The sequence below is a fragment of the Pleurodeles waltl genome, chromosome 9, assembly GCF_031143425.1.
Source record: "Pleurodeles waltl isolate 20211129_DDA chromosome 9, aPleWal1.hap1.20221129, whole genome shotgun sequence".
Classification (NCBI taxonomy): Eukaryota; Metazoa; Chordata; class Amphibia; order Caudata; family Salamandridae; genus Pleurodeles; species Pleurodeles waltl.
In genome coordinates this window covers 179,545,061-179,562,071 of record NC_090448.1, presented here as the reverse complement: position 1 = coordinate 179,562,071, position 17,011 = coordinate 179,545,061, and positions in this window count along the sequence as shown.

The window sequence follows — 17,011 nt, the reverse complement described above, 5'->3', positions numbered from 1 at the left end:
GATATCTTGAAGTTGGCTTAGTTCCTGGGCACCAGGACAAGGGTTAATTTGCTCATGCTCAGCTGCTTAGGCACTTGCATCTTTGTCCAGACTGAACAATATGCCCTATTTGCCTAACCTTACTCATGATATTTGCCAGTAGAGAAAATGAAGATGGGCCAGTGTTGGGATATTTTACTAAGGATTAACTATTTGAAATTTAACTGGCACTTACCTGTCATGCAGATAGAATGATATGCACTTCTTGCTTAATTTTGCACATTATAAATGTTAGTGTATGAAAAGGGATGATAGACTAGTGTCAGTACACTCTCATAAGGGCAAAAAATGTTTTCAGTGTTAACTGTTTTGATATTTTGCCCTCCAGGAAAACGGAGCAATATGTACCCTGTGGCATAATTCTTACATCATGATGACTATCTGGTATGCTAGAATTGTCTTAATGTAATTTTGCACATGGCTTTGGCCAAGGAATATTTTAAAAACTGATTGCTGGATTGATCTGCAATTTAATTATGATGGATTACAAATGGCTGAGGGTGGGTTATTTTGAACTTAGAATTTGTCTATACTCCTGTTCAAACATGATCTGTTGCTTCGCTGAAAAATAAATTATTGGGGTTAAATGTTTATATTGTATTGACTATAGTCTGAGCTATCTTTTATTATTCTCTTAGAATGTTTTATGGTTTTTATTAACTAATAAAATAAATGTATCTATTAGTGTTTACTGTGATTGCACAACTTCACCAATGCACATGGAGTTGTCGGAGATCCTTATTTTCCTGTGGGCAACTGTTGACAGTTCAAGTGGCATGCATGCATATGTTATGGTACATGTAGGAGCCACTTTGATGTAGTTTGTTGCTAGGGCCTACCTGAAATCATGGTAATGTTTGGTCATCACAGCTGTTGTTCAAATGTGATCAGGAACATGTGGTGACCCTTTTCCTAGTTGTATTTACAGCATCATCCCAGGCAAGTGAAGGAGACAGGGCACAACCAAATGGGGAAGTATCAACCTCATCATCATCGGATGATTCTTCCTCCAGTGGGCACTCCCTAGTAGGGGCGGACCCATCAGGACCTGCCCCTGTACCATCCTTGTCTGCCACCCTCAGTTCTTTCGCCTCCCTCCCTGTTGCTCTACATCCAGTTGGCTGTGCCCACTTATCCAAGAGGTTGGGCATCTCTTTTGCCCCAGGCACCTCAGCCCCAGCCTCTGTTACCACTGCTGCTCTGAGTGAGGAGGCTATTGACATCCTGAGGAATATCTCTGTGGGGCAGACTGCCATTGTGAATGTCATCCAGGGATTGGCATGCCAACTTGAGCACACCAATTCTTTCATGGAAGGTATTCATAGTGACATATCTGGCCTACAGAGATCTTTTCAGGCAATGGCCTCCTCACTGATGGCAGCCATCCACTCCCTTCAATCCTACCCCACCACCTATTTCAGCACAGTCCAAATCTTCTATTCCCCTACCTGTCTCACGCACACAGACACGTTTGCACACACTCACCTCAAAACACACAAACAGCACACATTGACACAAACACCACTAGACACACAAGCATGCAGGCACTCAACCTTTATCTATAGACACCACTTCAACAAAAACCCTCACCAAACCTAATGACCCACACACCACATCCAGCATACCCACAGACACTACCACAACACTCAGTGACACACCCAACACACACCGAGACAACAGCTCACAACCCACGGACCCACACACCTCAGACACCATACCCCCAGATACCAGCACAACCCCGCAAACACAACCACCACATCAACCATACTCGCAGATACCACCCCAACACACACAGACACATCCACAACATCAACCGTACCCACAGACACCACCCAACTACACACACACACATATCCACCTCTGCCACACCACCCACCACCTCCACCTCCCAGCCCCCAAGACACGCAAACCCCCACAATCACACATGCAACAGACACTCCCCAAACACAAGCATACCTCACACATGCACCCACCCAAGGCATCTACTCCCACAGACACACCCACCACTCCCCCAACCTTCAAATCCCCAACACCTTCTGATGACCCTACCCGTTATCCCAAAAAGAGTTTCCTTTTCGACCATGCCCTTTCCCCTGTTACCTCCAAACTCCCTCCCAAACCCAAGAGGCCCCAACCCACATCCCTACCCATCCCTTCCACATCCAAGTCCTCCCCTGTTACACCTGTCTCCCCCGGCAAGCACACATACCCCGCCCCCCCAAAGAAGCCCATCGCTCCCAAAAAAAAATAAAACACCTCCCCTCCCAAACCTAAACCCACCCATCTCAAATCTGACCCCACCTAAGGATGATCCCTGAGGTGCCTGTCGGTCCACTTGATGCCCCTTCCTTTGGAGGTTTCCTGGCAGTGATTGGAGTCAAGGTGCGGCACAGTAATGTGCATGAACTCATGTGGACTGCTCAATGGCCTTTGTTCTTAATCATCTGAACTCAATAAATCCAAGTTCTTATTTTGTTGGGTACACATTTGTCCTGCAATTACTTTTCTACCTTTATGTTGTTCTTGAGTAACATAGGTTGTATGTCTAATGTTGGGTGTGTTTCACCCTGCTTGCTGATCCATTTGCTGTTGTTTGCTATATCTGACTTTGTGTGCTGGTGTCACCCAAGACAAGAGTAGATGTACACTGTATGGATATTTGTTTGCTAATCCAATTGGTGTGTCATTGCATCGTTTTATGTTTGTTATGGTGAGTATTTCATCTTGTGTTGGCCAATGTCAGAATCTATAGTGGCAGACTTGTCCCCCTGATAAGGATTGTACATTTGTCTCATGTGTGGAAGCTAGTTTTGTTTGTCCAAACATGGAAGGTGTTCAATTGGGCTAGCTTCCTTTGCATTTGACTGACCATGTGTTCATTTTAATGTGTGTACCTTGCAGCTACTTCATCTAGATTTATGCCCATGCTGTTGCTGTTGTACGTGCCTTCTTGACTTGCACTTACACATTATGCAGATAGGCATGTTACTAAGCTCAAATTTTGTTTGTCCCTGAGATACATGAAGGGCCAGTTCCTCTGCAAATGTTTTAAGGGCATATGCAAAGTGAAATGTGTCCCAGGGCAGCATCCTTCCATTGGGTGCTTCTGATGCCCTCATCCCTATTGTGCAGATATTGTTTGCAATGTGAGCTTTGCATATTTATCTCTTAAAATATTGTAAATCCCATTGACCTTCCATTGTGTTGCAATGTGGGTGATGTGTGGGTCCATTTCAGGGCTATTTCATGGGAGGGGTCTTTGTGTTCCATGACACATCCATACACGTGTCTTCAATCTGATGACAGTCCATGGCATGTGTGCTATTTGAGGGTGTCATTTGAATTATGTGTGATTTTGCCTTGGTGTTGCTGTTGTGTGATACAATGTCCGGTACACTTCACTGTCCTTGTGCCTAAGATAAGCAGACGTGTTATTGTGGACTGTGGCTGTGCAGTGTCAGAGACCTGCCTAAAGGGGGCGCTTAATATCTGTGAATGTGTCATCCTTTGCGAATAACTCCAACCCGGGACACAATAGCAAGTGTACTTAGTGCCCATAGCGTGAGCCCCATATCATGTGGCTGACGGCGCAATGATCTGTTGCTGAGCCTCATGAAACAGGTAGGTGTGTGTTCTTACCGTCGGTTGCATCCACAGCGGCATGGATTTTGGGCTCCTTCAATGAGCAGCAGCAGGACATGTGTCATGGGATCCATGGTGGCACAGGATGTGTAACGCTGCCTGCAGGTGAGTTCCTTCCTTTATGCTCTCCATTTCTGCATGCTGGGACATGGTGGTTGGACCGCCACGCTCACTTTTGTGGTGTACAACCTCAAAATGTGTCCGTCTGAAACACTGGCTCCATTGGCTTGTTTGGCCTACCGCACGCTGCGGCAGTCACCATTGCCTGATGGTTCCGGTGGGACCGCAGTGGTCTTTCCTCTATGGGCCCATCAGTATTGTAATATGGTGTTCCAAATGCCAAGCCGATGGCGGTGGGACATCCTCCACCGCCATGGCAGTGCATAGACCGCCAAACTCATAATGAGGCCCTGAGTCAGAAGGTAAAATCTTTTACTGGGATGACCCACTTGGTGTATCTGACAGTGTGGTTGGCCAGAAATTGTACACAGGTCCCGGTCAAATGTGAACAATGACTTTTGATTGGTGCTTCATTTTTTCTTTGCTCTTTTTGACCTAAACCTAAACTTCAAATCTCCAATGCTCTGATTGGTTTCTAATAATGTTTTGTCATTTTTCTAATTAAAAGGTTCTCTATTTTTAAAAAAAATTGTAGGATTTTTATTGTCTTGAAGTTTGACTTTTTAACTGTGCTCCTACTGCTAAATACTTTCACACATTTTACTTCTGTTTAGCCTATTTAACTTGCTTCATAACTACCAAGGGTTGAACCGAGGTTTAAGTATTGAATTTGTGTGTTGGACTTGGCAATATTTTGAACTTCAGTTTATTTTAATTTCTTCCTTTACAGAAAAAATACCCAACGACAAAAGCACATTTCGGTAGGTGCATGAAAAGAGAGTCAGTAATCTTTGATGGTAACTGAAGTGGTACCCTGCCCCCACACATCCCTTCCTACCCACCAATCCATGCTCCACACAGCATTTCTTGTCAATGCAGCCCTTACTCATTGAAGTCGGTTGTACTCCAGGCAGTGTATTGGGTTGGAGTTGAACACAAAGCAACCAAGCAGAGGCAGTCAGATTATGAAAAGTCTGTGTCTGGAGGCTGGAGAATGCTGACGCTGACCCAAACTTAGAACCGGAAGCCGCTGAATCGTCTGTGTCAATGAGGTGTGTGGCGTGAATGGAGTAAGTCGAGGGGGGTGAGTCGACTGGGTGTCCACCAGGCTCCGCCGTGGTTGAAAAGTGGCCGGAGGAGCTCATGGGAGTGCCGAAAGTGAAGCTGATCCGGGGTTGTGACTTGGTAGCAGCAACGGCAGCTGCAGCCGTAGCAGCAGCCAGTGAAGCAGAATGAGGCACAGCCCTTGCCACATCCACCACAGCCGCCACGGAGCCACAAGGAGCAAGGAGCAAGCTCGAGGAGCTTCCAACTGTTCCAATCCTCTAACTAGCAGAGACCTAAAAATTATTTCCTGGAATGCAGCAGGGGTAAAATTCAGTAGTGAAAATCAATCCTATCTTAGCTTGTTAAATCCTGATTTGATCTGCCTTCGGGAAACCTGGTCTGACACGGATTTATTATGGGATGACTATTTTGTTATTGACTTTAAGTCTGCTACGTCTCGAAGGGGGCATGCTAAAAGGGGTAGCCTGTTTATTGTCCAATGCACTAAAATGCACTTAAATGTGCATTGGACAATAAACAGGCTCCCCCCTTTAGACTGCCCCCTTCGAGACGTAGCAGTCTTACATTCAATAACAAAATAGTCATCCCATAATTTAATCTGCTATAAAGACCCCAGTAATCTTTTTGTGGCCTTAACCATTCAATTGTGTAATACTTCTCGGGGTTCTACCCTGTTGTTACTAATTAATGTTTATGTTCCTTCTGAGGCAGTCTATGATTCCTTGCTACAGTAGGTCTTTACCCATATTGAGAACATATTAGATAGTGAGTTTCCCCCATTTATAGTACTAGTGCGAGATCTAAATTGCAAGATATCACAGCATGCAGTATGTCAAATGTGCAAAATGGAGAGAGAAGCTGTGTTGTGAATTCCAGCCTGACTTCCTCCCCCCTCTATATTGAACAAATAAAAGAGGGAAACTTCTCCTCAATATTCTTAGGAAAAATGACTGCATCATTGCCAATGGAAGGCCTCCCTCTGATTCTCCTTCTTCCTTTACACATATTTCTGCGGGGGGAAGGGCAATCTTAGAATATCTGGCGCTTGGTTATTCCTCTTATTGTTTATTGGATGATCTTAAGATTACAAATACCCCTCACAGGGATCATAATTGGCTTTTTTACACTAGAAACGAATCTACCAATGAAGGAGTCCTGGAAGTTGGGTGGGTTAATTACCGAACTTTGATCAAAAGACAGGGAGGGTACAGTGGGATCTCAAAACGGTTGTAGGTATATCGGAGATGTTAGTAACCTGATTAATTGGGAGGGGAATGAACGGCAAAACGTTTCTAAATTTATGAAGCCGCTGTTAATTAACCCCACTTCTGGAGTGTCAAAAAATATCCGGAAAGTGATCCCTCGCCCATTACTTGATTTAAACAGGGAAATACATAACCTGGTAAGGGCCCAGTACTTAGCTTACACAGGGGAAAGGAATTCCAGGGTGGCTTTGTTAAAATGGAGAAATAGGCTTTTCGCAAAAGAATCTGGGGATAGGCATTGGATCCACCTCCGGGAAGCAGCAGTAAAGGGTCAGGCTAGGCGCTTTTGGGCGTTGGTGGGTGAAGGCTCTGGGTCCAGAGTTCAAGTGTCTCCTGTTGCCATAGCCGAAGCCCATTGGTCTGAATTTATTGCCTACCTTTATGCTTCAAATGGGGTAGAATCGTTTCGGTCCCCCGAATGTAATGGGATGGATTCTGTTACCCCTCCCTCAGTAAAGGAGATAGAACTTGTTATTCACTTTATGCGTTTCTCTTCTGCAATGGGTACTGACGACCTTCCCATTTCTTTAATAAAACAATATTTTTGCTCTTGGAGTAAGATTTTATATGTGGACCTCAGAAGGTGCTTTTCTTCTAGAAGCATTCCTCCCTCCTGGATTGGTAGTATTATTGTACCCTTTTACAAAAAGGTAGATCGAAATTGTTCTGCCGGCAGATCCCCCTTTTGGACGCAGCCTCGGACCATGATTTCATCCAACATATCAGCACCTTTGACATTATACTAATGCAGGAATTTTGGCTGGATGAAATATTCCACTTGCAGGGCTACATGTGCTTCTCCACCCCAGCAATCAGGAAGGCGAAGCATGGTCACCTTCAGGTTGGCCTGCCCACTTACGTCTCTTTAGCATTATCAGTCAGAGCCACCCCTTTGGTCTCTACCAGCTCCTTTATCAACATCATGATAATCGCCACCCCTACAAGCATGCCCACACCAGAGATAGTCCTCGTAAACACCTACCTCCACCCTGAACTTAAACCCAGTGATGCTAACAAACTAGTGGTACAACTTGAGAATTACATAAGCAGAGGTGACATAACTGATATGGCCGATATCATCGTCTCAGACAACTTTCATTTGCATTTACTAGTACCCTCCACAGAAGAAACTGCAATTGCCCTCTCTAGCACCTGGAATCTTCCTACACAGGGGGCCAACAAACACAGCAGTCCCACATAGACTAGCAGGTCATTGCTCAATGGTTTAGAACAGTTACAGCTAAGAGCCCTGAATCCCAGATTTATTGAGGATTCGCCACCTGCGGCATCATATTTTTCAACCAGAGCCTCTGTCACAATCGACTACACATTTGTCACTCTCCCACTGTTAAAACAAGTAGCTACTTACCACCTAGGCAACAGGAGTGAGAGCAACCATTGCCCACAGGAACTAACCATCAACATGGGGATTACCAAAATGGAAAAAGTGAGTATCGCACACTTTACCACCTTTACTACAAACTGCAAATGTGTCAAATGTGGGCAATCAAACATAGATCTTGTCACCGATGCAGCAATGGATCTGGCACTTGAATTAGAAACAAATGATGACAGTGAAATGCTGAAATGGGAACAACTAACAACTAGGCTAAGTTAAAATTTTGCAGAGCCAATCACCAACAGTTGACTGCCTCCTCTGCAGCATCTATTCACCTGAAGCATGCCCACAGGTCAGCATTACGAGATGCAAAGAGTAAAATTAACTTTAACAAAAGGCGTCTCTGTGGCAGTCCTGGGAATCCAGACCTGCTTGGAACTCTAAGGCACCATAAACAGTCACTGAAAAAGCTGGGTGTTAGACCTGACATGCCTTAGGGTGGTCACCCCTAACTTTTTGCCTGCCTCCCTCCACTTTTTGGACTCTGTTTTTGCTGGCTTTTAGACTCTGCGCACTTTACCACTGCTAACCAGTGCTAAAATGCATATGCTCTCTCCCTTTAAACATGGTAACTTTGGATCATACCCAATTGGACTATTTAATATACTTATAAGCCCCTAGTAATGTGCACTGTATGTGCCTAGGGCATGTAGATTAAATGCTACTAGTGGGCCTGCAGCACTGGTTGTGCCACCCACTCAAGTAGCCCCTTTACCTTGTCCCATGTCTGCCAATTGCAAGGCCTGTGTGTGCAGTTTCACTGCCACTTCGACCTGGCATTTAAAAGTACTTGCCAAGCCTAAAGCTCCCCTTTTTCTACACATACGTCACCTCTAATGTGTGCCCTAGGTAACCCCTAGAGCAGGGTGCTGTGTGGGTAAAAGGCAGGACATGTACCTGTGTAGTTTACATGTCCTGGTAATGTAAAACTCCTAAATTCGTTTTTACACTACTGTGAAGCCTGCTCCCTTCATAGGCTAACATTGGGGCTGCCCTCATATATTGTTGAAGTGGCAGCTGCTGATCTGAAGGGAGTAGGAAGGTCATATTTAGTATGGCCAGAATGGTAATACAAAATCCTGCTGACTGGTGAAGTTGGATTTAATATTACTATTTTAGAAATGCCACTTTTAGAAAGTGAGCATTTCTCTGCACTTAAATCTTTCTGTGCCTTACAATCCACGTCTGGCTAGGTTTAGTTGACAGCTCCTTTTGCATTCACTCAGACACACCCCAAACACAGGGTACTCAGCCTCACTTGCATACATCTGCATTTTGAATGGGTCTTCCTGAGCTGGGAGGGTGGAGGGCCTGCTCTGACACAAAGGACTGCCACACCCCCTACTGGGACCCTGGCAGACAGGATTGAACTGAAAGGGGACCTGGTGCACTTCTAAACCACTCTTTGAAGTCTCCCCCATTTCAAAGGCTCATTTGGGTATAAAACAGGGCCTCTGCCCTACCACCTCAGACACTTGCTGGAGAAGAAACCTGAACCAGAACCTGCATCCTGCCAAGAAGAACTGCCTGGCTGCTCAAAGGACTTACCTGTCTGCTTTCTACAAAGGACTGCTGCCTTGCTGTTGGCCTGCTGCCTTGCTGAACTCTTGTCTGGCTGCAAAAGTGCTCTCCAAGGGCTTGCATAGAGCTTGCCTCCTGTTCCCTGAAGTCTCAGGACCAAAAAGACTTATCTTTTTCATTTGGACTCCTCGTGCGCCGAAAACTTCGACGCACAGCTTGCTCCACGGTGAGAAAATCGCTGCAAAGACGCTGCTCCATGCGACGCCTACGGTGCGACCGGAACTTCGACACACGGCCTCGCCTGGACAACGCCGCCCGACTTCCAGAGAGGAAATCAACGCGACGCCTGCCGTGAGAAAGAAATTTCCACGCACAGCCTCCCGGAACGATGTGCAGCCGGATAACAAGCCGAGGAATCCACGCACAGACCCTGGGACATCTGGTAATCCCGCAAACCATAGAAGGAGTCGGCCCGCGTGCCGGAAAACGACGCACGTCTTCCCCGAGTGAAAAATAACGATGCAAGTCCGTGTGTGAAGGGGTGAAACCGACGCACACACCATTTTTCTTCCCGCAGAATGACGCACGTCTCCCCGCGTGAAAAATAACTACGCAAGTCTGTGTGTGAAGGGGCGAAACCGACGCTCACACCATTTTTCCACGCATCTCCTCCTCTGCGGTCCTCTGCGGAGATTTGCCACTCTAAACCAGGTACTTTGTGCTTGAAAGAGACTGTGTTTGCTTTTTAAAGACTTAAGACACTTTATATCACTTTTCTGTGATATCTCTACAAATTCTTATTGCATCTTTTATTGTGTTGATCTACAAATATCCAGATAAATATTCTATATTTTTCTAAACACTGTGTGGTGTATTTTTGTGGTGCTATATGGTGTTATTGTATGATTTATTGCACAAATACTTTACACATTGTCTTCTAAGTTAAGCCTGACTGCTCATGCCAAGCTACCAGAGGGTGGGCACAGGATAATTTGGATTGTGTGTGGCTTACCCTGACTAGAGTGAGGGTTCTTGCTTGGACAGAGGGTAACCTGACTGCCAACCAAAAACCCTATTTCTAACACTGGGCAATTAACAAGAATCGCAGTGAAGACCTGTGGGCCAAGCTACACTCAGACGCAAGGAGCAACAACAGTGCATGCTTCTGGTGCACAATATGTAACCTCACACACCCTTACCAAGGCAACATCACATCGCATATATCAGAAGGCTGTCACGATAAAAGACCAGATAGCCAAGGGCAGGAGAGAAGGTGTCCCGGTCCCCAATGGACTTCCGTCTGCCGTTTTTAAGCACAACAGGCCCTTCTTGGAAAAAAAATTCGAACCTCCCTACCTGGAAATTGGCCTGACAGGAATTATCCCACAGTCCTGAAAGGGGTCCATAATCTCTTGTATTTTTAAAACTGGGGACAGGTTGCTACCTAATAGCTATCATCTGATTGCCTTAATTGACAATGATGCAAAGTACTTTGCAGGTTTGCTACTGGATCATCTGCTTGCATGGACTACTGAAAAGGGGAGAATACCCAAGATCTAAACAGGATTTTCTAAACAAACTGGCACCATCACAATCATCATGGTCATTGCCCTCTTAATCGACAAAGCTATAACACTAAAACATCAGCACCATCTATGTTTTGTTGATTTCAAGGCCGCATTTGACCACGGGGATAGGAATCTGTTGTGGAAGAAGCTTGAAAACTGGGGACTTCCATATCCACTCCTATGCCTGATAATAGCCCTGCATACGGACATATGGGTCCAGATAAAATTGGGTACATGCACTCATCTCTCAAGGAGGATCCTCACTGCCAATGGCTTAAAGCAGGGCTGACATTTGGCCCCCACACTGCTCAATCTATACTTAGCAGACCTGGTGGGCTCTCTCACCCCCACAAACTCAGACCCCCCAAAAATCGGAGATCTGGAACTAACGTGCCTCGTACACGAATGACCTCATATTGATCAGTCATATGGAAATAGGCCTTCAGAGACTATTGAATGCTACTCAACATTACTGAGCCACCAACACCTTGATGGCAAACTTTGGAAAACACGCACATTGTCAATTAGAACTAAGGCACCTACAAAAGCGTGGTTTTGGGGCAAGACACGACCTGCCCAAACAGACAAGTACAAATATCTTGGGGTCGTCATCAATAAATCAGGGAACCTCGTGCATCAAAGAAGGTGCATAATGGGAAAAAGCCTAGCTATAGCGCTATCCTTAAAAAGACTAAAAACTCATCTGAATGGTCCTCATACACACCCCTCCTAAAAGTACTAAAATCCAAGCTCCTCCGCCAATAACATACGGGAGCGAAGTACAAAGAGCCAGGACATAGATATCTTAAACCATGGAGTGAGAAAAGTTTACCGGATGATCCTCAACCTCCCCAGATTTACCTCTCCTGCCCAACTGAGACTGGGGTTTGGCCTACAGGATCAATCTCTGGCATGACGCTGCACATATATAAACTTCTGGAGCAAAGCCCATGGTGCCACTCCGGACTCTCTCAATTACCATATCTGGCAAGAGCTCGAACTTAAGAACACCTCCCTGTTCAGAATCCACCTAGCCGACTCAATGAAGATGACCGGGTTCACCTACCTCTGGAGGATCTCAATCCCACACAGTGCCCTCAAGAAAGCAGCTGGGAAATCAGTCAGGTTTCAGTCACTACTGGAGGACAAAGCAACCTTCTCACAGAGGTCTCACACATGGATGACTCTGCATACCTACACGTCTCTGGCACCACAGTCGTATCTAGGCCAGGGTTTCTTGAGACGAACAAAGGCACAATTCTTGAAGTATCGTCTTGGTCTCTCACCACGTTCTTTAAATGCAGCCCCCTGGCTGAGGGTTGTAACCAACCCTATCTGCTGCCTGTGTGGTGAGGACACAGAAGATCTTTTAAGGTCCTCTGCTCAAGCACCAGAACAAAAAGCCTTACTAAAGAACAAATTCAACAGAAGAGGCATAAGGACAAGGAGGTAAGTGATGCTGGCATGTTTTGCACCTGGGGATCTACAGTGAATTGTGCTTTAGTGAAATTTCTATTGCTGGTGACCCAAAAGCAGCATTTACTAAATCAGCAACACCCTCCCTCAGACTCACAAGAGGACAGTTCACAGCCTAACACTTGATATTGGCCTCTAACGGTATCAAGAGACGCTCTATCTACAATGGAGTGAGCAAGGTTTTAAGTAGTTATTGACTCATTATGATTTAAAATATGTTTTATATGCTTACGACGGAGCGCATATCCAAGCAACTGGAGAACGCGCAAATCTATTCAATGCTTATTGATGATTTAGTAATGACACAATTGTATCTTAAAGCTTTTTTTCACTTTGTTATGGTTTTAAGTAACTAAACAATAAAACCATACCTTACCTATTACTAACTCTAGGAGGATCAAAGGTATCCCCATTCTGGCCAATTTTCTCCATAACAAATCTCTGTCTACTTTATTAAATGCCGTTGAAAAATCAATAAAGGCGGCATAAACCAATACACCTCTCAGTTTCACATATTTTTCTACAATAACTTGTAATGCAGCTATGTTATCGAGGGTACTATGATTACGTCTAAACCCTGCTTGCTCCAGGGGAATGGTGTTATTCTCCTCTGCCCAGCTGGTGAGTCTGGAAAGCAGACATTTAGTAAAGATTTTTCCAACTGCGTCCAAAAGGGGGATCTGCCGGTAGTTGGCAGGACATTTCCATTCCAAGAACACAGGCAAAGGGTTTCATTTGATGATATGGGGCCCCGCTTTTTGTCTGGAGTTTGTCACCCAGGCCTATTGCAGTTGTTAATCGTTTTTGAAAACCACCTTAAGTCATTGTTATTTTGAGAGAAATAGGCTGAAGTGAGCAGCTTTTGTTGCTGCGGGTCACCCATAGCAATAAAGGAGGACCTTGAGGTCGCAGGAGAACAGCCCCGGGCACTCCTAAGTATGGAGCGTGTTTCCCTGTTCCAAGGGTCTGATTTAGAGGCAGGACCTGTTGTTAGTAAAGGGGTTGGGTAGCCAACCTCATGGTATGTAGTAATGCTGATGCCGCAGCATTCAAAAGTTGTGCTTTCTCCTAGGATTGTGTGGGCGATTAATCTTGTCTTCCATGTGGCCTTGGTTGCTTCAAGGGCAGTTGCGATGGTTGGATGGATAAATTCTACTGCTAGGAGATCAGTTGTGCTCAGGCCATTTGTGGAGGGAATGTGTGATAGAAGCTGGAGAATACTTCCCCTATTCAAGATGCAACCAGTTCCCCTGGATTTGTAGTGAGGATGAAAAATTAGTGTATTGGTGGTTGTGGGCTCTGGTCGGGTTTCTAATTTCTGCTGAGGTTGTCCTGGAGGGGGACCCTCTTCCTGATTCCAGCATTTGTTGGACCTGTTGATTGTAGAATTCCCCACTTGTACGTGATGTGTAGGGCTAGGTGGTCTAATGATCGCTCCCTGTTCCTGTAGAAAAGGGTCCATTATCTGGGTGAGGGAAGGAATGGAGGAAGTTGATTTTATAGGATGACTAAACTTCTGAGAGTTAGAGCAGCAGTGGTATGCGGGAGCTGCTAGAATTGTAGTGCCCCGGCATTGCCCACCTCCTTAGCTGGCCAGAGGAGGTCATTTATGGCCGCGTTCCTCTGCCTGATAGCCAAATTTGAGGACGGGCCCTCTGAGATTGTCACTGGAGCAGGTGACCCGGGAGACATAGCTTTGTTGGGGGACCAAATGGCAGGTGTTAGTTTGGGGCAGGTGCTAGGTTCTCACCGTGTCCTGCAAGTCCCTTTTTGCGACCTTTTCTCCGCTAGGTGTGTCTCTGCTTGGCGTTGGGTTTCACAATTACATTCCCATCCACAGGACTGCCAGTTGGTTGCCGGTTCCTTAGGAGTTGGGGGGCAGTTACTGCTGGAGTCAAGATGAGTGGGGTTGCTATTGCAGGATACGCCTAATTATAACCATTTTTCCTGTCCTCACAGCTTGTTCCTGAGCCGTTGGTTGTAGTCTTGGGTGGATCCAAGTGGATTTTTTCCAACTCGTGTGCTAAAGGGTGAGATTTGGGGTGGGAGTGAGTGAGATGACTGGAGGCTCCCACTTTTAGAGGCGCCCAGAGGTTGATGAGCATGGAGGGTAGTGTAGATAGTTTGTCTATTATTGGCCCACATGAGCAGCTCATGAAAGTGCTCATGGGGTTTTCTTGTGACTGCGTGAGGAGGAATTTGAGATCACCTAGTTTCTCATCTATTCCTGCTACGAATACTGCCAAGGTGTTGAGTGGAGTTAGCTGAACGTCCATTTTGTCCGATTGATAATGAAGCGCTTCGACTAGAAGCTGCATAGTTTTGAGCAAGGAGGCCCAGGCGCCCTTCGTATGTGGATTACAGCAGTTTGTGACAGGATCCTGATCAGTTGTTGATGCAGCACTTGTATCAGTACTTGCTCTGATCCTTACACCATCATTGGGAGACAGCTGACTTGGAACTGGAGTGTTTGTATCAATGGATATGTTGATCCTTACGCTTCACTGGGGGACGGCTGACTGGGACCTAAAGTAAATCGAGTAGCTGAAGGGGAATCTTGGGAGTAAGCAACAAGCATGTCCTCCCACTCTTGCGTGTTTAAATTGAATAGGGTTTCTTTGTCCGCTCCTGTACTGAGACCCTCTGTTTTCATGTTTGCTGGAAGAGATGCTAGGCAAGGGGGATGAGATCCTTCATCCGTTGCAGTTCCCTGACAAGCAGGGTCTGGAGCCGGAGTCATGGCCAGAATGTCTGTGGGCAGCTGGCCTTCCTTTTTGATGAAGACGGGCTGATCCGCATTCAATTCACAGAGCACTAGGCGGATTTGGCAGGTTGCACTCTGATGAAGGGAAGCCCACCATGGATTCTCTGGAGCCTGCCTTGGCTCCTCATGGACCTCTGCCCTGAAAGATTGAGCATGTTGCCCCATAAATGTCAAAGTTATACTGTTTTTGGGAGGCTGAGTGGGGATTAAACTTGATGCAGCCCCCGTTGTGGCAGGGTCATGCAGAGGTGGGCAACTTTCTGCTGTTTTTGTGAGGATTGAAGGAATTAGTGGTGGTTGTAGCCCCTGTATGTCATTGCTGTTTGTAAGGAGGGCAGGCCTCCCGTTTTTAGAAAAGGAGAACTTGGTGTAGATTTTTGGTTGGCAGTGTGGTATACTCTGTGCCGCGAGAGGGCTGTCAATAGCTTGAGGTCTCCTCTTCCTTTTTCCCCTTGCCGTTTTGTCTGGGGGAACTTTCTTGTGGGTGTCACTACACCCACCCACTCCGCAGGCCACACACTCTACCCCATCTTCTCAGCCAGCAACACGTCTCTTTCAGCCACACCACCGAATGTAGTTGACAGACCACCGCTGCATCCACTTCTCCTACCAAAAAGCAGTCACTCACCACCACCGCACACAACCCCCCGAAGCAACTGGAGCAAAATATCAACGGATCAACTGATCTCCACTCTCGCCCGGGCCCCACCCCCTGGGACCCCAGACCTCAACATAGCCACCACCAACCTGCATCGCTGGATAGAAGATTGCGCCAACACCCTCGCACCGCTCCAAAAAAAAAAAAACACCTCCCACAGAATCAAGGTCAGCTGGTTCACCCCAGAACTACAGGAATCCAAACGGCTATGTCGCAGAATGGAAAAAACCTGGCACCTTGACCCTACCAGCTCCAACCACATCGCTTTCAAGGATGCCCTACGCAAACATCACCAACTGATCCGCACCACCAAAAGGACCCACTTCAAAAACCGCATTGACGCCAACGCTCACAACAGTAAAGAGCTCTTCGGCATCGTCAATGAGCTCTCCACCCCCAGGACCTGCTCCAACAAACCCCCGCCATCACAGGAGTTCTGCAACTCACAGGCAACCCACTTCCATCGAAAGATAGAAGAAATCCACAATAGCTTCAAACCCCAGACCCACCAGCTGACTACAAACACCCAAGAACCCAACGCTCCAAGCAACACCCACCTCCTCCACACCTGGACCCCCATCAACATAGAGGACACCGCCACCACCATGGCCTCCATCCACTCAGGATCACCATCGGACCCCTGCCCACACCATATCTTCAATAAGGCAAACACCATCATCGCACCCCACCTCTGCAAAACCATGAACAGCTCCTTCGAGTCAGCCACCTTCCCAGAAATCAACGCCCTGCTAAAGAAACCAGGCAGACCCAGACGACCCCAAGAACTACCGGCCGATCTCCCTCCACCCCTTCCCAGCCAAGGTCATCGAAAAAATTGTAAACAGCCAACTATCCCTGTTCCTGGAAGACAGCAAGGAACTCGACACCTCCCAATCCGTATTCCGCAGAAACCACAGCACTGAGACTGCACTCATTGCTGCCACAGACGACATGAGGACCATGCTCGACGAAGGAGAAACAGCAGCACTCATCCTCCTGGACCTCTCCACAGCTTTCAACACGGTATGTCATCACACTCTCCGCACACGCCTCCACAACGCTGGAATCTGCGACAACGCACTCGACTGGATCTCATCATTTCTCTCAGGCAGAGCCCAGAGAGTCCGCCTCCCACCGTTCCTGTCAGAAGCCTCCAGAATCATCTGTGGCGTTCCCCAAGGATCTTCGCTCAGCCCCACGCTCTTCAACGTTTACATGGCCCCCCTCGCCAACATCGCACGAACCCACCACATCAACATAGTTTCCTACGCAGACGACACTCAGCTCATCCTCTCCCTCACGAAAGACCCTACAACTGCAAAGAACAACCTCCACAACGGACTCCACGCCATCGCCAGCTGGATGGAATCAAGCCACCTCAAGTTAAACACAGACAAGACAGAAATCCTCATCTTTGGCACCAACCCCTCAACTTGGAATGACTCCTGGTGGCCCACCTCCCTAGGAACCGCGCCCTCACCCACCACCCAC